Raw genomic sequence first — 21,742 nt, forward strand, 5'->3', positions numbered from 1 at the left:
CAATATTCTTCTCTAGGAGACCAAGCCCTTGTTTGTGGATGCCAATCCATGCCATCCACAATGTCTCTCAGGTGGCAAGTCTGTCCCACATTTGCCCAGTTTGAGAGCTGTTGATCTCATCTGCTTCTAACAGCTCATCCTAGGCCTGGCACCTTCTTCAGAAGTAACCAGGGTCCTGGGAAACTGACCATGGTGCTGGTCTGAAGGCAGAAAGTAGTCTGTGTGTTGCCATGACCATGATGGCAACTGGTCTGCCTAAGTGATTTATTGACTTCTCAAGCACAGCTTGGTGAAGCAGGCAGGGTAGGCATATTTATCTCGTGTTTACAGATGAAGTAACTGAGGTTCAGTGGGGTGAGGCACTAGTCACCACCCTCTGTGGGCCTCAGTTTCTTCACCTGGCCATAAGGTCTTTTCCAATTCTTATAGCCTATGCCTCTATAATTTGTCCAAGGGCACACAACTAATTAGAAGCAAAGTCAAACTATGAGGTCTTGGGGCTCCTATACTAATGATCTTTTTAATACTAATTACATTAGTTTTCTAGGGCTGCTGTACGTACCACAGACTTGGTGACTTAAAACAAGAAAAACTTATTCTCTCACAGGCTGGAGGCCAGAAGTCTGAAATCAAGGTGTCGGCAGGGCCACGCTCCCTCCAAAACCTCTAGAGGAGAGTTCTTCCTTGCCTCTTCCAGCTTCTGATGGCCCCAGGAGTTCCTTGGCTGCGGCAGTGCAACTCCAGTTTCTGTCTCCATCTTCACGTGGCTGTCTCCCCTCTGTGTCTGTGTCTTCACACGGTGTTTTCCTCTCTGTGTCTGAATTTCTGTCTTCTTATAAGGACACCAGTCATATTGGTTTAGGGCCCACCCTAATGACCTCAGCTTAACTTGGTTACATCTGCAGAGACCCTACTTCCAAGTAAAATGACAGTCACAGGTCCTGGGGGTTAGGGCTTCAATGTATCATTTTGGGGATGCAATTCAACCTATAACCCTAATCATACTTAACCTTTAAACAAAAGATTTTCCTGGATGCCAGGCTCTTTTGCATGGGTAATCTCATTTAACATGTACTTGAAGTGAGCTCTATTATTATCTTCCTTTTTATATGGGAAGAGGCTGAAGAGAGCAGCTGGGTAACTTGCTCAAGGTCAAACAGATGCTAACCCCACCTCAGCTGACTGCTGAGGCTGCACCCTTAGCCAACTGGCAGCGCTGCCTCTGCTGTGGCCCCTGAGCCTACGGTTTCACGTGGGGGTGGCTGTGAAGAAGGCTGTGTCTGTGTGGTGAGGAGGGCCAAGCACGGCTGGCCTGGTAGTTTTGTTTTGTCAGCTGAAACGCCAACACACAGTGAGTCGATATTGAGTCTGGCGTCCTCCCTGCGACTCTCCAAGTGGCTGTGGTTTCCCACAGCAGCCCGCGGCCCAGGGTGAAGTCATCGGGAGAAAGTGGGCACGATGTGAGTCCCAGTGAGACAGGAACACTGGGAATTTCACCTCGACATTGAGCTTGGGTGGAGAAGGAGTGCAAAAGGCAGGGACCAGCTCACAAGGAGGGCCCAGTGTGGGTGGTTAGAGGCAATGTGGGTATAAGCAGTGCCTGTGGATTCAGGCAGCCCTAGGATGGGGTCCCTGATCCATTGTCTATTATCTGTGAGACCTCAGGGAAGTCGCCTAAATTCTCTGAGCCTCAGTTTCCCTCAGCTATCCTCACTGTGCTGTTGTGAAGACTCAGAAAAAACCTAAGGCCAGTGTTTCAACCAGAGGAAGGGCAGCCAATGCCTACAAATGGCTGGTGTGGCTGACTTGAGGAGGGCCAAGGAGTAGGAAAGAAAATGGAATATTGGTGACTTCAAGGAATTTATAGGCAAAAGGTTACACAAGAAAGTGGCCTTAGTGTATCTATAGCAAAAGCAGATTGGATTAAGGCGAAGACTTGGAGCAGGCAGAGAGTAAACAGAGAGCCTTTCATGGAGGAACAGAGTCGAGCAGGAAGGACTGGAATAAATGAGGCCCACAAGGGCCCAACACCCCGAGGGCCCTGAGCCCTCCACCAGCAGCAGCAGGTCCTGGGGAAGCTCATTCCCCTCTGGGGATTGCACTAAACATCTTCTGAGATGGCCAAGCTCCTCCTTCCCTCTTCCTTCTCCACAAATCACAGTGTGCCCCATGCCCAACACACACACACACACACACACACACACACACATCGTTTTTTGTTTGAAGAATCACCAAACCTGGGTTTTCCCTGGGAAGAGCCTGTCAGTCAAGAAGTGTGTTACCCAGAGCTAATGAGTAACTCAAGAGAGATCAAAAGATAGAAGTGATGCCTTTTATTAAGCTCACAGATTTATTATAAGTGAGCTGGCAGGACCACACAGGTCTCCTGTTCCAGTGCAGGAAAACTGAGTGTGTGTGTGGTCTGGAGCAGTCGAAAGGCAGCGAGACGGCGGGTGTGAGTCTAATAAAGGCTATAATTGGCACCTCTTTTCCAGCAAAACCCACCGGCCACCTTATCCCCACTGCTAGGCTCTCTCCTTGCAGGGAGGAGTGTGGATGGGGAGGCTCCGCCCAGAGGAGGAGCCCAGGAGTGAGCAGGTCATCCAGGTACAGTCTCCAACCCCAGCCCTCCAGCTGAAGCCCCAGCGGCTCTGAGTGTAAGTCAGCAGGGGAGTGGGCACTTCTTCCTGCGAGACTATCCGAAGGGGTGGTCGGGAGTTGTGTTTTTGCAGACATCCAGGCTGGTCACAGGCATCCAGTGACATGCCCCTTTCTCAGCACAGAGGACCAGGGAGACTGAGTCATTTCCATAAACTGGTGTCAGGTTCATATCAGTGTTAGTATTTTATTATAATAAATATTGTAAACACTTGTTGGAGTAGCAACAAAAATATTTTAAAAAGCTAGAACGGTGAGCTTCAATTCCCATGATCTCCAAATTCCAAAAGAAAGACTGCAGTGGTATGTGTCTGCGTATGAGACCCTCTGTCTGTGGAACATTGATGGGCAAGCAGCTGGCATTGTTCTGGGACTTTTCCAAGATGAGCTCAGCATTTGCTGGACCTCTATTCTACTTCGGCTGAGACATGATGGTGGACTTCTGTCTCTGAGGATGACCCCTACAAAGCCAGCCATATAAAATGAGGCTCTTTCTTTAAAAAACATGTGTGTCCTTGGGCAGTCCAAACACCTTAGGGCCTCAGTTTTTCATCTGTATGAGAAGTCAGAGCCACCTTAACCTTGAGGCCTTTTTCAGCTCTGACACTGAATATTGGGCCTTATAAGCAAGGCTCATTTATAACTCCAGGGCCCAATTCCTGGTCCCAGTGCCCCATCACTTTCCTTCACAACCACGGCCCCTATTTCCCACAGTCCTTCAAGCCCTCCCCTGCAGCCTCCCACCTCCTCCCATCCTGCCTTGTTTCCAGCCATCTTCCCATCTGCACAGCACCCCCCAATCCACCCGCACACATTATAGCCTGGCTAATTCTGCCCTGGCAAACCCACAAGCCTGATAATTCCCCCCCAACATTCCTTGGCAGGCTCCCCCTTCTTCTTGGCAGAGGTTTAAGAGCCAAGAGCAGCCATTTGCTCATGTCCTGCTCTGGCTTTGTTACTTCTAGAAAGCCAGCTTCATTTATTAATATGCTATTAATTATTGCTGCAAGTAATTGAATCTAAGCTGAACATTCTGAGACAGCCTAAAAAAAAATTATCTTCCTTCTATAAGGCTTTGCTTTGAATGCTTTTTAAAACTACTTGCTCTGCTTTAAGATTTTACTCCTATATAAAAAAAACAATTGCAGGATTGTGATTCCTCTCTTCTGTGAATACAATGGTGCTCACAGTAAGTTTTAACAGATTGACAGGAGATTCGGAGCATCTCAGACATAGAAGGCATGAAGAACACTAAAATTAACTGGGCACTCATATTTGTGAGCTCATTTAAACATGAGAACAATTGACCACTAGTATTTCCATTTCACTGGCAAAGGGACCAAAGCTTCCAGAAGTGAAGTCCTATAGCCAATGGGAGAACTGGGTTTGGGCCGGGTGTGGTGGCTCACGCCTGTAATCCCAGCACTTTGGGAGGCCAAGGTGGTAGGACGGTGATGTGGTTTGGCTCTGTGTCCCCACCCAAATCTCATCTTGTAGCTCCCATAATTCCCACGTGTTGTGGGAGGAACCCAGAGGGAGATAATTGAATCATGGGGGCAGTTTCCCCCATACTGTTCTCGTGGTAGTAATAAATCTCACAAGATCTGATGGCTCTGTAAGGGGTTTCCACTTTCACTTCTCTCTCATCCTCTCTTGCCACTGCCATGTAAGAAGTGCCTTTTGCCTTCCACCATGATTGTGAGGCCTCCCCAGCCACGTGGAACTGTAAGTCCATTAAACCTATTTTTCTTCCCAGTCTCAGGTATGTATCAGCAGTGTGAAAACCAACTAACACAGTAAATTGGTACCAGTAGAGTGGAAGCGACTTTGGAATTGGGTAACAGGCAGAGGTTGGAACAGTTTGGATGGCTCAGAAGAAGACAGGAAAATGTAGGAAAGTTTGGAGCTTCCTAGAGACTTGTTGAATGGCTTTGACCAAAATGTGGATAATGATATGGACAATGAAACGCAGGCAGAGGTGGTCTCAGATGGAGATGAGAGACTTGTTGGGAACTGGAGTAAAGGTGACTCTTGCTATGTTTTAGCAAAGAGACTGGTAGTGTGTCCGTAATTGGTGGGTTCTTGGTCTCACTGACTTCAAGAATGAAGCCACGGACCCTCTCGGTGAGTGTTACAGCTCTTAAGGTGGCGCGTCTGGAGTTTGTTCCTTCTGATGTTCGGATGTGTTCGGAGTTTCTTCCTTCTGGTGGGTCGTGGTCTCGCTGGCTCAGGAGTGAAGCTGCAGACCTTCACAGTGAGTGTTACGGCTCTTAAGGTGGCACCTCTGGAGTTGTTCTTTCCTCCTGGTGGGTTCGTGGTCTCGCTGGCTTCAGGAGTGAAGCTGCAGACCTTCGAGGTGAGTGTTACAGCTCATAAAAGCAGTGTGGACCCAAAGAGTGAGCAGTCGCAAGATTTATTGCAAAGAGCGAAAGAACAAAGCTTCCACAGTGTGGAAGGGGACCCGAGCGGGTTGCCACTGCTGGCTGGGGCAGCCTGCTTTTATTCTGTTATCTGGCCCCACCCACATCCTGCTGATTGGTAGAGCCCAGTGGTCTGTTTTGACAGGGCACTGATTGGTGTGTTTACAATCCCTGAGCTAGACACAAAGGTTCTTCACGTCACCATCAGATCAGTTAGATACAGAGTATGGACACAAGGGTTCTCCAAGGCCCCACCAGAGCAGCTAGACACAGAGTGTCGATTGGTGCAACCACAAACCTCGAGCTAGACACAGGGTGCTGACTGGTGTATTTACAATCCCTGAGCTAGACATAAAGGTTCTCCACATCGCCACCAGACTCAGGAGCCCAGCTGGCTTCACCCAGTGGATCCCACACCGGGGCTGCAGGTGGAGCTGCCTGCCAGTCCCGCGCCGTGCGCTCGCACTCCTCAGCCCTTGGGTGGTCGATGGGACTGGGCACCGTGGAGCAGGGGGTGGTGCTTGTCAGGGAGGCTCGGGCTGCACAGGAGCCCATGGAGGGGGTGGGAGGCTCAGGCATGGCGGGCTGCAGGTCCCTAGCCCTGCCCCTTGGGAAGGCAGCTAAGGCCCCGTGAGAAATCGAGTGCAGCGCCGGTGGGCTGGCACTGCTGGGGGACCCAGTACACCCTCCGCAGCTGCTGGCCTGGGTGCTAAGCCCCTCATTGCCCGGGCCGGCAAGCTGCTCCGAGTGCGGGTCCCGCCAAGCCCACGCCCACCTGGAACTCCAGCTGGCCCGCAAGTGCTGCTCACAGCCCTGGTTCCCACTCGCGCCTCTCCCTCCACACCTCCCTGCAAGCTGAGGGAGCCGACTCCCACCTTGGCCAGCCCAGAAAGGGGCTCCCACAGTGCAGCGGTGGGCTGCAGGGCTCCTCAAGTGCCGCCAAAGTGGGAGCCCAGGCAGAGGAGGCACTGAGAGCGAGCAAGGGCTGTGAGGACTGCCAGCACGCTGTCACCTCTCAGTAGCATTGTGCCCCTGCCCTAGAGATCTGTAGAACTTTGAACGTGAGTTAGATGATTTAGGGTATTGGGCAGGAAAAATTTCTAAGCAGCAAAACATTCGAGAGGTGACTTGGGTGCTGTTTAAAGCATTCAGTTTTAAAAGGGAAACAGCATAAAAATTTGGAAAATTTACAGCCTGACAATGGGATAGAAAAGAAAAACCCATTTTCTGAAGAGAAATTCAAGCCAGCTGCAGAAATTTGCATAAGTAACAAGGAGCCAAATGGTAATTGCCAAGGCAACGGGGAAAATGTCTTTAGGCCATTTCAGAGAACTTTGAGCAACCCCTCCCATCACAGGCCTGGAGGCCTACAAGAAAAATATGTTTTTGTGGGCTGGGCTCGGAGTCCCCTGCTGTGTGCAGCCTAGGGACTTGGTGCCCTGCATCCCAGCCATTCCAGCCATGGCTAAAAAGGGGCCAAGGTACAGCTTGGACCATGGCTTCAGAGGGTGCAAGTGCCAAACCTGTGGCACTGAGCCTGTGGGTACACAGAAGTCAAGAATTGAGGTTTGGAAACCTCTGCCTAAATTTCAGAGCATGTATGGAAATGCCTGGATGTCCAGGCAGAAGTTTGCTGTGGGGGTGGGGTGCTCAGTGAGAACCTTTGCTATGGCAGTATGGAAGGGAAATGTGGAGTCAGAGCCCCTAGACAGAGTCCCCACTGGGGTCCTGCCTAGTGGAGTTGTGAGAAGAGGGCCACCATCCTCCAGACCCCAGAATGGTATATCCACTGACAGCTTGAAACATGCACCTGAAAGAGCTGCGGACACTCAAAGCCAGCCTGTGAAAGCAGCTGGGAGGGAGGCTGTACTCTGCAAAGCCACAGAGGTGGAGCTGTCCAAGATCATGGGAACCAATCTCTTGCATCAGCGTGACTTGGCTGTGAGACTTGCATGGGGCCTGTAGCCCCTGTGTTTTGGCCAATTTCTCCCATTTGGAATGGCTATATTTACCCAAAGCCTGAACCCCCACTGTATCTAGGAAGTAACTAACTTGTTTTTGATTTAACAGGCTCATAGGTAGAAGGGACTTGCCTTGTCTCAAATGAGACTTTGGACTGTGAACTTTTGAGTTAATGCTGAAATGAGTTAAGATTTTGGAGAACTATTGGGAAGGCATGATTGGTTTTGAAATGTGAAGACATGAGATTTGGGAGTGGCCAGGGGCAGAATGATATGGTTTGGCTCTGTGTCCCCACCCATATCTCATCTTGTAACTCCCGTGGGAGGGACCTGGTGAGAGAGAATTGAATCACAGGACCCCATACTGTTCTTTTGGTAGTGAGTAAGTCTCACAAGATCTGATGGTTTTATAAGGGGTTTCTGCTTTCACTTCTCTCTCATTCTCTTTTGCCACCACCATGTAAGAAGTGCCTTTCACCTTCTGCCATGATTGTGAGGCTTCCCCAGCCACATGGAACTGTAAGTCCATTAAATCTATTTTTCTTCCCAGTCTCAGATATGCCTTTATCAGCAGCATGGAAATGGATTAATACAGATGGCTGAGGCCAGGAGTTCAAGCCTGAGTAACACAGCAAGACTCTGTCTCTACAAAAAAATTTTTAAATTAGCTGGGCATGGTGGCCTGTGCCTGTAATCCCAGCTACTCTGGAGGCTGAGGCAGGAGGATCACCAGGAGTTTGAGGCTGTAATGAACTATGATCATGCCACTGGACTCCAGGCTGGGTGGCAGAGTGAAATTCTGTCTCAAAAATAATAAATAAATAAATAAATAAATAAATAAATAAATAAATAAAAGAGCTGGATTTGGACCCAGGTCTGTTTGACTCCAAACATGATGCCCACTGCCTTTATTTACTCAGGCTGAAGTTTCTGGAAATATAGTAAGTTCAAATGCATTAGCACACAATAAGTATGTGCAGTGAGGCCTTTCCTTTATTGTGAGTTACAGTATCTGACATTTGTTCCATCCAAAAGTGAGATGAATGAAGATTTTCAGATCCTAGAGAAGCTCATTTAACATTTTGAGGAGGTAAGAAAAATAAAATACAGGCACTATAATTAGCAAGAAATTAGTTTCACTTCACAGTATAGCAATAGAAAAAAAATTTGAGTGAACCTAAAATTTATACAGCTGAATTTTTTTCCATTCTTAAAAATTGTGTTAGTTCGGGCACAGTGGCTCACTCCTGTAATGCCGGCACTTTGGGAGGCCAAGGTGGCTGGATCACTCAAGGTCAGGAGTTTGAGACCAGCCTGGCCAACATGGTGAAACCCTGTCTCTCCTAAAAATACAAAAATTAGCCAGGTGTGGTGGTGCGTGCCTGTACTCCCAGCTACTCAGGAAGCTAAGACAGGAGAATCCCTTGAATCCAGGAAGGCAGAGGCTGCAATGAGCCAAGATCACACCACTGCACTCCAGCCTGGGTGACAGAGCGAGATTCCATCTCAAAAAAAAAAATTGTATACACACTAGAGTTGAATTTTAAAAGCCACTTTTCCTTGACAGGTCTTACCACCTCCATGTTTCTGTTTCTCCACCTATCCACCTATCCTGTTTCTTAAGGACCTTACTCTGTAGAAAGTTCTGGCTTTTCCTTAATCCTTCTGCTATGAAAATGGAATGTGTGGTTAAGGACCAATTTCTTGAATGCTAACACAAATGTAAGTATTTGTGAGAAGATAGGCAAGGTAAGCTAAGAGGAAATGTAAGAATACTTGTTACAGGATAAAGTTTAAATATTATGGGGTGAAAGGTGGGGTAGGGGAGAGAAGGCAGCAAGGGGGAAGGGAGGCTTAGAAGCCTCTTTTGATGGTTTTCACTCCTCTCCTTGCTTTAGGTCAGGAGTCAGCAAACTTTAGCCCATGGGCCAAGTCTGCCCCACCACCTGTTTTTGTATAGTGTGTGAACCAAGAATGCTTTGTGCATTTTTTAATAGTTGGAAAAATCAAAAGAAGACTTTGTGACACATGAAAATTATACAAAATTCAAATTTCAATATTCATCCATACAGTGTTATTGAAACATGGCTACGCTCATCTGTTTGCGTATTGTCTGTCTGCTTTTGCTACAGCAGAGTTGAGTCCTTGTGATGGAGATTTAAATGGTTTGGATTTGTGCCCCCACCCAAATGTTGTGTCAAATTGTAATCCCCAGTGTTGAAGGCAGGGCCTGGTGGAAGAGGATTGGATCATGGGGGTAGGTTTTCCCCTTTGGTGCTGTTCCGGTGATAGAGTTCTCACAAGATCTGGTTGTTTAAAAGTGTGTGGCACTGCCCCCCTCGCTCCCTCTTCCTCCTACTCTGGCTAAGTAAGCGTGCCTGCTTCCCCTTCGCCTTCTGCCATAACTGAAAGTTTCCTGAGGCCTCCCCAGAAGACGTCATGCTTCCTGTACAGCCTGTGGAACCATGAGTTCATTAAGCCTTTTTTCTTTATAGATTACCCAGTCTCAGCTATTTCTTTATAGTCATGTGAGAATGGATTAATACAGAGACTACGTAGTCCATAAAGCCTAAAATATTTGCTATTTGGCCCTTCACAGAAAAAGTTCACTGACTCCTGGTCTAGATAATCCCCTTTCCCAACCATGCGTTTCCCACTCCTCCACCACCCCCCTTACCCATTGAGGAAGGAAAGAGGGAAGGCAGTTGTGTGGAGTTGTAGGTTGCAGCCAGAGTGAGTGACACGTGTGTGTTCAATTTGATATTGCTTAATTTATTTTTTCATTTTTTAGTGTTCAATGAGCACATTTCAGTCATCTGGACATTTAGCTTTCTGTCTCAAACACTTACTTTGATAGACACTGTGTTAATAATGGCCACATTTGTCCCTCATTCAATATTGCCAGATAGGATTTCAGGCTCAGCTAGACACGTGAGTTAGAGGCTGAACAAAAAGTAGGTGGGAAAACAATTATCAGGATAATCTAAGTCCCTGCCTCAGCTATTTAAAGAAAAGAGAAGGTGGAGCCTGCATTCTCCACGTCGATGGCACTCGCTGGGTGCCTGGGCCACCTTCTTAGGACTCTTTTGCAGTCAGTGCAGCCTTCTGGTTGGCAGTGATGGATGCTGCAATTAGATCTGCGTTGGGAGAAAACCCCCTTTCTTGTTAAAAAGTGCTGTGATTGGCACTGTCTTCAAAGGCTACACTTCCACTGTCTGCCTCATCCCCATGCTGACTGGGTGATATGGGGCACAGGGAGGCGGGTGTGAGGAGGGGGATGACTCATCCTGGTCCATTAACTTCATAAGGAAGAGTAGCTCACATGCCCCTCTCAGGTCCCACACTCTGAGTTGCTGTTCTGCAGCCTGGCTTGGTGGGTACACTTCCTGCTTGACACCCTGAGAGCCACATCTTTGCATGCACAGTGCTTGTCACTTCTCAAGCAGCTGGAGTTCCTTCTGAGAGCCAAATGACCTTGGCATTACAGGCTGTCTTGCTCATCACCTGTGAACCCCCTCTGCTGGATTCTTTTTCTCCCCAATCTCCACAGATTGGTCATTCTCAAGTTTCACCCTCACTTCCACATATTTTTTCCTGGGAGAGTCACACATTCCCAGGAGGAAGTCAAATATGCCTTCTATACTGCTGACTCTGAAATCCATCTACTTAGTTCTGGCCTTTCTCTACAGCAACCAGTGTATATTTCCAATGCATTCATTCATTTCTCCCTAATTATTCACTGAGATCTTGTCCTGCTCCAGCATGTGTCCAGCACTGTGGATATGATGCAGGGCAGATGAGCCCCAAACTGGGGCTTAGCCTGGGAGGGTTCTTTGCTTTGCCTGGGAAAGAATTCAAGGGTGAGCTGGTAGTTGAATAAAACAGCTTTATTGAAGCAGCAGTGTTACAGCTTTAGTGGTGTTACAGCTTCAGCAGTGTTATGGCCCTTGTGACTGCTCCTGCAGAGCAGGGCTAGCCCATAGGCAGAGAGCAGCAGCTCAGGGCAGTTCTGCAGTCATATTTATACCTACTTTTAATTACATGCAGATTAAGGGGTAGTTTATGCAGAAATTTCTAGGAAAAGGGTAGTAACTTCTGGGTCATCAGGTCATTGCCACGGAAAGGGGTGGCAACTCCCAGGTATTGCCATGGCAATGGTAAACTGACAGGGCACACTGGTGGGCGCGTCTTATGGAAAGCTGCTTCTGCCTTGGCCCTGTTTTAGCTAGTCCTCAATTCGGTTCCATGTCCAAGCCTCACCTCTGGAGTTGAGTCCCGCCTCCTACCTCAAATACAATGGTGCCCAGGAAGATATGAGTCCTGTCCTCAGAAAAGAGAGACAGAAATAATAGAATGATTCCATAAAGCTAATTCTCCACTGTGTTTAAATCCCCAGAGGAAGATACAAGTGCTATGAAAAGCACGTCAAAGGGGGACTTGATGTAATTCAGATGGAGGTTGGGGAATTTTGCCAAGGAAGGGGGAAAGTATTGTCAAATGCTGCTGGAGAGGCAGGCTACAGACAGATAATGTGCAGCCTTATTTTTTATCAGTTAATGTGCTTTTACCTGCAAGTAACAGAAACCCAACTTAAGTTGGCTTAAGAAATAAGAAAATGTATCGTCTCATATGACCAGAAGTCCTAAGCACAAGCAGTCTGCAAAACTGACTTAATCTAATATCTCCATATTAGTTATCTATTGCTGGATAGCAAATTACCTCCAAACTTGGCAGCTGAAAAAAATATGTTTTTTCTTCACAGTTTCTCTGAGTCAAGAATCTTAAGAATGGCTTAGCTGGATACCTCTAGCTCAAGATCTTTCATGAGGTTGCAGCCAAATTGTCAACCAGGGCTGTGGTCATCCCAAGACCTGACAAGCTGAAGGATCTGCTTCCAAGATCTGTTGCATGGATGTTGACAGGCTTTAGTTCCTCACGCACCATCACGCCGAAAACCTGTTTTTCACCATTTAGGCCTCTCCATAAGGATGCTTGCAACATGGAAGCTTTGCTTCCCCAATTGCAACTGAGGAGAGAGTGAGAGGGAAGGACAGATAGAGAAAGAGAGAGGGAGAAAGGGAGTGAGAACCCAACACAGAAGGTGTTTTTATAACTTAATATCAGAAATAATATGCCATCACTTCCGCCCTACTCTATGCATTAGAAGAGAGTTCTTAGGTCCTGCTCACACTGAAGGAAGGAGATTACACAAGGGCATGAATACCAGGAGGCAGGGACCACGGGGCCATCTCAGAGGCTGCTGGCCACAGGCTCCATCTGTGCTTCTCTGATCTCTCTCATCTCTCAACTCTGCCCCACTTCTGTTCATTCTTGTATATCCGGCTGGAAGCAAGATGGCTACAGGATTTAAGAGCTTTACCTCCATGCAAGACTACATCCTAAGGAAGAGGTCAAGATCACATCCAAATGCTCTCCTGGAAAAATAAAGGAAGAACTTTCCCAGAAGTCTCCCCAGGCCTCCCTTCGTGTCTCATCAGCCCACTAAGTCAGTTACTGGCAGAGGGATGAAATTGCCATTTGATGACTTGGGCCCGCCATGGGAGCAGGGGATGAGGCCAGCTGCCCTGAAAACATGGGTGGTGGGGTGAGAGCGTGGAGACCTATGGCAAATTCTGCCACTGTCTCAACTGCTAATTCCATCCCGCAACCCCGTACACCTTCTTTCCTGCTAACAGAACCACCAATTCTGCTAGGGTAGCGGACAGAGAAGATAGGCCCTTCTCTCTGCCCCAGGGAACGAATCGTGGTTGGATTAAGTCGGTGATGGCAATAACCTTTTCCCTTTCCCATATTTTTACATTCCCAGGTGCTTTAGTAGTTGGAAGGTGCCATGTGGCACAGTCCTGCCCGTGAGATTTAAGAAGTCTGCTGGGGAGCTTTTAGGAATATTTCTTTTGTTTGTGAAAGGATACTACACTTGAAGCAATGCCCTCTAACCACTCAGAGTCTTCCCCAGGCTTCTTATCTTTAAATGCAGCTGTGACATTTGGTGCTGCACCAACCCTCTTGCACCCAGGAGGTGACAGATTACTGAGGGCCAATGGCCAACATACTGGAGATGACAGCAAGTAAAAGGCCTGGGCCTTTGACAGCATTGTCAAGCAGCAACACCAAACGTGAAACATAAATGAGATGATTGAAAGTGTTTATTGCTTAAGCTGCTGTGAGTTGGGTACTCTGTTGCTTGCGTCTGAACACACCGTAACTGATAACATTTCTCATAGGAAGGAGGAAGAGGGTTATGCTTGCTGCTGGGCAGCCAAGAATATCCTTTAGAGTCATGTTAAGAATTTGGGTTTTTATTCTAAGAACAATCAGATTTGTGTTTTGAAAAGATCGCTCTAGGTACAATATGAAAAATAGATTGGAGAGGAGCAACTGTGCATGTGCAGGAAAAGAGTAGAAGGTGATTATAATATTCAGGAAAGAGATAATAGAAGGTGACTTGTCTAGGGTTGGTGGCAGTTGAAGGCAAGGACTTGAGACATAGAAGGTGAAAAGCAGGAGGTAAACAATTGCAGTGAGGGGCAGTGGGGAATGGTGAAGCAATGAAGTGGGAGCTATGTATTTAGGAAAACACTCCTAACCTCGTGATAATGATTCAGTGTCTTCCTCTTTCCTGATAATATTTGAGTTGGGTGGAAACATATATATTATCAAATCCTTTGTTTTTTGAGGAGTTCTGTTTAGAAACTTTCAAAGAGTTTGTCTTATTTTGTTTCTGGCAAAGTATATAAGTGTCTTACAAGTGGTTTCCCCATGAATGTGTGAGAGAATTAATTGAAAAGGTAAAATTGGGGGTGAATTCTTCCTTATTGTTTGATTCCTATGAATGTTGTCATGTTTATGTAACAAACTATAACTTAAAAATAAAACACATAAAATGTCTAAAAAGACACTGTTGATTTTTTTCTTTTTCTTTTTCTTTTTTTTCTTTTTTTTTTTTTTTTTGAGATGGAGTTTGTCTCTTGTCACCCAGGCTGGAGTGCAATGGCGCGATCTCAGCTCACTGCAAACTCCACCTCCCCGGTTCAAGCGATTCTCCTGTCTCAGCCTACCGAGTAGCTGGGATTACAGGAGTGTGCCACCACGCCTGGCTAATTTTTGTATTTTTAGTAGAGAAGGGGTTTCACCATGCTGGCCAGGCTGGTCTTGAAGTCCTGACACCTCAGGTGATCTACCCTCTTTGGCCTCCCAAAGTGCTTGGATTACAGGCATGAGCCACTGTGCCTGGCCTACTGTTGATTTTAAAAGTACTTGTATAGCATTAGGTGCTTACCCATAAATGGAATAATGTTTTTGTAAATATCTCTGAATTGCTTCCAGAAGCTTCTAAGTCTTGCAGAATTGCTTAGATTTTAGGAGAAAGCAATAGAACTATGGAGGACTCAAGTCATCAAATTTGCCTTCTATGAACCAGCACTGTAAGGACTGCATTTGCCTGCCTGGTTAATCCTTGAAGTGTAAGTTGAAGATTAACAGCTCAGTGATAGAGGCTTCAGGTTTTGGAGTCAGCCAGTTCTGGCTTCCAAGTCTGACTAATACCGACTAGTTGCATGATCTTGAGCTAGTTACTTATTGCCGCTGGACCTCAGAGAAGTTTCCTTGCTACAACATTGGTGGTGATGGTGGTGGTGGTGTATGTGTGTGTGTCGGGGTGGGGGGTCCTGACAGGGATTTCAGGGAAAAGAGTGTGTGGCAAGGTGCCTGAAGCCTGGTGACTGATACAATACCAGGCGCTCTATGAGTGTAGCTGATTATTAAAGTTCCTAATAAAATCACCATGGGAACATCCCCTTATTAAATCTCATCTCCTCCAGGCTAAACGTGTTAAACATTTCATGTGGATAATTCAAAGAGTCTACTGTGTTTATACTAGGTTTTCTTAGACTTCAGAGCAGAAGTGAGTTTGGCAGTTCTTTCCTCTGCTCCTGGGAGACACAGCACCCTTCCATGCACGAGGAAGTGTGTGGGCACAAGGCTTGCCCAGGGTTCCCTCTGGCTGAGGTTGGCATCTGGGACTTTACCACCAACTGCACTGACTTGTTCCCCTAGCAGGCACTGATGGGGGTCCCATGGCCCCTGGCAGGGCTTCCAGAAGGGCTGGAGCTGAAGGTGGATGGGGGTGAGGAGGAGCAGGGATTCAGGGATTCTGTCGGCAGGACACCCCCAGGACCCTTCCCCAGTGGCCCTGGCCATCTTCCTTTGCTCTTTCAACGAGGCCTCATCCTCGGTCCTCCCCTTTGCCTCTGTCGCCTGTTGCTTCTGACAGGTTTTCTCTCTTCCTGTGTTACTGCAAAACAGAAGGCAGGGGGCATTAAAGGATGGCCTGAGCACGGTGCTATGAAGCCAAACCCCACTCCTTTGAGAGCTTCTAAGGCTTGTTGTGGCCAGTTACAAAAATGATAGTTCTGTGGGTGAAAAGCCCCAGCCTTCTCATTTCCTTCTTCCCTCCCTTCCCTCCCTTCCTTCCTCCCTCCCTCCCCCCTCCCTCCCCCTCCTTCCCCTCCCCTCCCCTTCCTTCTCCTTTCCTCCCCTCCCCTCCCCTCACTTACCATCCTTCCTTCCTTCTTTCCTTCCTCTCTTTTTTTCCTCTTTTCACCTAAACCCTGTGGGAAAAGGCAGGCATTACTGATGATGAAGCTATGGGTGATTCTCTTGAGAGGGAAAAATAGGTATAGTATGCCTCACAAGATGTTTAGCCCAAGAGCTGGGAAGGGGACTTGGGGATGAGGAAAGGATGAGTGTTTCCACAGGTGGGGAGCAAGAAGGGTGTGTGGACATGTCTGTAGGGCCCCTTGGCAGTGAGTGGCTACAAGGGAAAACAGGAGAAGTGACCCTGAAGATGACCTTTCTTCCTCTCTCTCCCTTCCAGTCACCTTGACAGACTCGGAGGGTCCAGACTGGCACAGGGTCAGTGAGAGCTTGGGGGAAGAGTTAGAAGCTGTCCTCATTGCAGTGAGGTCTGCAGTTATGAGCAGGAAGGGAAGGCAATGATCAAGCTGCAGTGGGGGAGGACAAGAGTTTTGTCTTGCCAGCCAGCTGGTGAATGGCCATGGGATCAAGGTGCATCTCTATCAGGAGGTCAGGACTGATCCTACGAAAACACCCTCACGCATGTGTGCATTTACCTACGTAGAGATATGTACACTGCACACAAAAACGGTCTATACACAGGATGGATGGGTGTGTTTAGATGTTGGCAGCTGCCAGGATGCTGATGGCACCAATAAAATCCACCCCACTACAAGCTTCTGCTTAAATATCACCTTACCAATGAGTTATTCCCAATAAACCTTCTTAAAATGCCCTCCTTGCCCACCCTAACCCCTTGCCTACCTTCCCTCCTTGATTGTTTTCCCATGGTCTTAATCAGCACATATTTTTGCTGTGTTGTCTCTCTTTCCAGATTAATTTAAGCCTCTTGAGGATGAGGGCATTGTTTTGTTCACTCCTACACTCCCAGCTCTAGAAATATATCTGGCTTATAGTAGATGCTCAATAAATATTTTTTAAAAGAAGGAATAAAGAGAGATGAGAAAAAGTATGAGAAGAAGGGGGCAGAGAAGATAACAGGGAAGGAGGGAGGGAGGAAGGAAGGAAGGAAGGAAGGGAGGAAGGAAGGAAGGAAGGGAGGAAGGGAGGAAGGAAGGAAGGAAGGTAGGTGGGAGGGAGAAAAAAAAGTAAAGAGTCTGGATCAAGCCCAACAGGCGTCTGACTAGTCCCTGACTATCGTTTGTGACTCCCAGCCCAGAATTCTACATTGAGAACAGCTCAAATTGTCCTCAAACAGAGGCATGAAGGACTCTGGGGGCCAAGAAACCCTCTCGTGGGGCGGGGCCTGGGCTGACAAGGAGCTCCCTGGAGGCAGCCCCTGGAATTAGGCTCTTTTCTTGTTGCTGCCTGATGAAGCCTCCACAGCGGGCAGAGGGGACAGGCTCACCAGCCCCTTTGGTCTGGCTAGGAGCTAGCATTTCCTACAGCAAAAGTGGCAAGTGCATTGTTAAATTTAAGCCTCCTAGCATTGCTATGAGATGAGTACTGTTAATATCCTGCTGTTCCTGAAAATTAAGGTCAATAGAGGTCAGGTGACTCACTTGCCCATCGTCACAGAGATGGTCAGTGGAGGCTGTTGAGCCTTGATCCAGGTTCAGTGGACCCCAAGGCTTCCCTCTTCCTGCCACTCCTCGCCCTGCCGGTGCCCTAACTTGGCTTTCCCAGGAGCAGCCCATCCCATGGACCTTTGCAAATCTAAAAAGCCCTGTCCTGTGGATCCTGATAAATTCATTCCCACAGAGGTGCTAGTTGATGACAAAAGGCTGAGTTGTAATCCTTCGAGAACTCAATGAGATAACCCCTGTAAATCTCAAGTCACCTGCTCCAAGCACAAAATAGATAGAAGCTAATAATCACAGCACATTGACTGGCATGTAGTAGGAATGACATCAACGTTTGTGGCTGCTGTTATTGTTTGTCAGGTGGGTGGGAAACCAGGATCCCACTTTCCTTACCGATTTTCTCCTCTCTCCAGCTATTTTCATTGCGCTGAACACTGAACAGCCTTCCATAGTTGAAAAAGTTCTCTCACACATTATTTCTTTTGGGCTTGTCAACGAGCTGATGAAGTGGCTTCATAGTCCCATTTTTCAGATGAGGAAATTGAGGCTCCCAGGCCAGTGCTGTTTCTACCATTCACCCCAGCCCCACTTTTTGTTTCCTCTCCCATTTCCCCAGTCCAACAAGAGCCACTGGACATTGGTGGAGGTGCAGAGAAGAGGAACAATGACATTTGTCTTCTGTCATCTCTGTTTTCTTCTGTGATTCTGGGGTGCTGGGTGTAGTTTCCATGTCTGGTAGGACAGAAATCATGTTGTTTCCACAAAACAGGAAATGTCTGTCCAGCTAGTCTGATGAATTTCTAGCTTTCACTTTTCACATCAGAAGACGTAACAGTTCTCTAGCATTGTGTTGGGGGACTTGCTTGAAGCCCCATTTCTTCCAGGAAGTCCTTCCCATGTGAGGAGAGTTGGGATGGGAGCAGAAGGCCAGAGATGGGTGTTAGCATGACTTGGGGCTGTCCTCATGATTTCTGTATTGTTTGAATCTTGACACACTTTGTATTTTTTGATGAGACTGGTCATAGATCATGATGCACGTTTATTGTTCACGGGGTGGATTTGTGGACTGCAGAGGTAGCAGCAAAGTGGATGCATGATGCCATTAATCACGGTTAATATCTGTGGTAACTGAAAGTTGAACCATGTTGTCAGGGGACTGGTGTTAAGAACTATATCTTGTAACTGAAATTTACATTTGTCAGAACCATGCAAAGCAAGAACTACCTGTGTTCAGTTGGTTGCTAGACATCGCCACCTGGAAATCCAACAAGCACCTCAAACTTGCCACTGCTCCCTTTAAATCTTCTCTCTTTTCTGATTCCCCAAAGCACCCTCCACGTAGAAACTCAGACTAGGAATGTGGGAATCCCTTCATCTCCTGATCCCATTCACTCTACATCCAGTTTCCAATCCCTATCATTCCACATCCTAAATATTTCACAAATCTGCCCTAAACTCCTTCTACCAGCCCACTTCAGGTCGCCATCTTGCTTGTGGGTGTACCGCAATATTGACTCACTATTTCTGTAGTTGCCCATTCAACCAGTCCTTCACACACTGCTGTTAACTAAAACACAGATCTGATACTACTCTGATGTCCTTGCTCAAAGCCCTTCCGTGTTACCCTGTCACCTAGAGAATAAACTCTATCACCATGGTAGAGAGGACCATGCAAATTGGCCCAGTATAGATCAACCATGCAACTCCAAACTTTGTATTTAGTTATGTGACAACATTCATTGAACACCCACAATAGGCCATCGCTTGGATTGTGCAGATGAATAAGATACAGTCTGCAGGGCCTACCTTATGGAAGGCATTTTCTACCATCGGCTCTGTTCTTCTAGAAGTCCTTGTCAATATTCAATGCCATAGAACCACAGAACCTTGCTGTAGTTAGTTTACATTCTTTTGTTCACAGTACCTTTTAATCAGAAATGTCCTCTCCTCCATGCTCCCATAGCTCTCTTCTGTGGCTGTGTCATTGCTCTCACTGCATAGCTTTATAACCAACTTCTTCTGTGTCTCTACCAGAAGACAGGGGCTGTATCATAAGATACATATTCGTACATAGATGAATAATCATCTGTGCAATCCAAGTCCATGGCATATTTTAGGTGTTCAACGAATGTTGTCATGTAACTGAATACAAAGTTTGAAATTGCGCAGTTGATCTATACTGGACCAATTTGCATGGAATGTTGCAGCATAACAAATGTTTCCTTCGTTTCTTTTCTTTTCTTTTCTTTTCTTTTTTACAAAGTCTCTCTCTGTCACCCAGGCTTGAGTGCAGTGGCGTGATCTCACTGCAACCTCCACTTCCCAGGTTCAAGTGATTCCTACCTCGGCCTCCCGAGTAGCCTGGATGACAGGTGCGCACCACGATGACCAGCTAATTTTTGTATTTTTAGTAGAGGTGGGGGTTCCACCATGTTGGCCAGGCTGGTCTCAAACTCCTGACCCCAGGTGACCCGCCCCCCTTGGCCTCCCAAACTGCTGGGATTACAGACGTGAGCCACCATGGCTGGGCCCAAATGATTTATTTCCCTTCATTTTATTGCAATGGCAGTGAATGAGCAGGTCATACTATGTCTGCTCCAGACTGAATGTTTGTGTTTCCCCAAATTCACAGGTTCAAACCGCCAATGTGATCGTACTAGGAGGTGAGGTCTTTGAGAGGTGATTAGGTCATGAAGGTGGAAACTTCACAAATGGAATTAGTGTCCTTATTAAAAAAAAAAAAAAAGCCCCCAAAGAGCTCTCTCGCCCCTTTCCTCTATGTGAGGACACAGTGAGAACTTGGCCATCTGCAACCTGGAAAGGGCCCCTCACCAGAACTCACCCATGCTGGCACTCTGACATCAGACTTCCAGCTTGCAGAACTATGAGAAATAAATGCTTATTGGATAAGCCACCCAGTCTATGGTAATTTGTTACAGTATCCCAGACTGACTCATGCACATTTTACGATGAGGAAACTGAGGTTCATGGAAACTAAGTGGTTTATCCAAAATCACACATCTTTCACTTGTCAGAGCTCTCTCTCAAGCCCAACCCTTCTGACTTGAAGTCCAGACCTGTCTCTCTGGCTGATTTCACTCCTGACCTTTCCGTTAGCTACGTGTTGGGGGTGCACGTCATGGAGAGCAGGTGTTTGCTCATCGTGTCCACTGTCCTTCCCGTGCCTAGAATCCAGGGTAAGTACGCAACACATATTTGTTGGATTAATTAATTCACAAGTTAGTGAGTGTCACATGGGGTCAAGTTTTGCTGGTTGGAATAGAAAACCAGGGAATTGGGAACTCAATAAGCATCTGTGAAAGGGATATAAAAATCTTCCTCAGTTCTAGCGTCAGCAGGTAGGAAGAGGGCCACTGTCTCTCCTATGCCCAGATAATAGGACGTCTGTAGGGTCCCCCAGGGCTGAAGCTCCCCAGACACTTCAGTCTTCCTGAACAGGTGAAAGAAAACCTTAGCGGACAGACGGCTCCTACCACCCCAGGAGTGGGGTTCTTGGAAAGGTATTATCATTCCCATCCGTCAGGATGGGGCTGGAGCTCATCGCCTTCCAAGAATGTGACTGACGGCAAATTTGAGTTCAAAAGAAGATTAGATTTCAAGGCAACTGGAAGCTATTCAGTTGAAGCCAAGTTTTACAGGGAGAGTTTCCTCCCTCTCCTCTCTTCTCCTTCTCCCTCCAGGGCAGCCCAGGGCTTGTTGGGACCTGAAAAAGAACTGACAGTGCCTGACTGTTCCCCTAATTGAGGAAAGGAGAGATGGAAAACCAGGCTCTGGACTTGTTCACAGCCCAGGGAGGATCCAAGGATCACATCTCCCTGGGTGCCCTGGGGGGACTGAGGCAGCTGCTGGGAGTAAGTCCCATACAGTGGTGGGGGATGCCTGGGCACAGCCATGCTCTCCATTGACCATAATAAAAGAGGTCAGTAATAACAAATGGAAGCCTTATGTTTGTACAGAACTTTCTAATTTAGAAAGCCCTCTTGCAGTTTCCATTACAACACCACGGTGAAGCAGGTGGGCAGATGCTGCCAACCCTGTGCCGATAAGAAGTCTGGGGCCGGCTGGGCACAGTGGCTCATCCCTGCAATCCCAGCACTTTAGGAGGCTGAGGTGGGAGGATTGCTTAAGCCCAGGAGTTTGAGACCAGCCTGAGCAACATAGCAATACCTTGTCTTGACAGAAAATTTAAAAATTAGCTGAGTGTGGTGGCACACACCTAGCTGTTCCAGAGGCTGAGGTGGAAGGATCGCTTGAGCTAGGAGGTTGAGCCTGCAGTGAGCCATGATTGCACCACTGCACTGTAGCCTGGGTGACAGAGAAAGACCCTCCAAAAAGAAAAAAAAAAAAGAAGTCTGGAGCCAAGAGAAGTTTAAGGACTTCAACGGGTGACAACCACTGGATGGAGCACCTCCACTATACCTGGCACGCTTCTAAGCACTTTCATGTATGAGCATTTAATCCTCACAGCAATCCTATGAAGTAGATGCTATTTTTATTCCCATTTTATAGATGAGGAAACTGAAGCTCAGATACACTAAGTAAC

Source organism: Hylobates moloch, unplaced genomic scaffold (genome assembly GCF_009828535.3).
Source record: "Hylobates moloch isolate HMO894 unplaced genomic scaffold, HMol_V3 SCAFFOLD_15, whole genome shotgun sequence".
Classification (NCBI taxonomy): domain Eukaryota; kingdom Metazoa; phylum Chordata; class Mammalia; order Primates; family Hylobatidae; genus Hylobates; species Hylobates moloch.